The sequence below is a fragment of the Pundamilia nyererei genome, unplaced genomic scaffold (assembly GCF_000239375.1).
Source record: "Pundamilia nyererei isolate P.nyererei 1_Seehausen unplaced genomic scaffold, PunNye1.0 scaffold00507, whole genome shotgun sequence".
Classification (NCBI taxonomy): domain Eukaryota; kingdom Metazoa; phylum Chordata; class Actinopteri; order Cichliformes; family Cichlidae; genus Pundamilia; species Pundamilia nyererei.
The window spans coordinates 115,424-116,222 of record NW_005187908.1 but is presented as its reverse complement, the minus strand read 5'-3'; positions in this window follow the sequence as shown (position 1 = coordinate 116,222).

Genomic DNA, 799 nt, shown 5'->3' with positions numbered 1-799 from the left:
ACCATTAAATATAAACTGACACATTTATAATAAAGGTTAAAAGCCAGCAATCCTTTCCAAAGCATGCACATAGCATTGGTTTGAATAAAAAAAACCTCCGCTAAAGTAAGCGTTGGTGTTTCCCACTCACTCTGTTCTCTGTGTCTGTGAAATATCTATAATTTACATACAGTTTAGTTTTCATTACTTCAGCATCATTTAGCACCTAAACAATGAAACAGTTTGTCCTCTGACTTTTCTCTTCTCAGCATCAACTCTGAACATTGTTTACTTTTGATCTCCCCATATATATTTAATCCACTGAATACAAATACTGGAGCACTGCTCGGCCTGGCTGCTGCAAACTTTGACTCTTTGGAAAACAGTTTACTGCATTTGGCCCACAGTGACTGGCTACAGATAGAAGGTCTCACAGTTGCTTTCATTTGCACTCTGCTAAAAAACAAAAAAGAACAACAACAACAAAAAAAAAACCAACAGTAAAATTATCTCTGTTACTTGTAAAGCTCTGCAGTTGCTCCCTCAAATGATTTTGTTGTGTGGTCATTCTGTATCTGATGATAATCTCAACTGAGGAAACATTAGGGCTAAAGGCGTAGCTCCTTCTGTGTATGATAGAGATCTCTCTGGTCATTATGACATAGCAGCACATGCACCAAATATACACAATAAGCCACTATGATCAAACTATCCAAGAAAGATAAGAGTAGTTGTCAAACAGCTAACAGATCATCTGCAGAGGAATGGTTTATTTGAAGAGTTTCAGTCAGGTTTCAGAGCTCATCACAGCACAGAAACA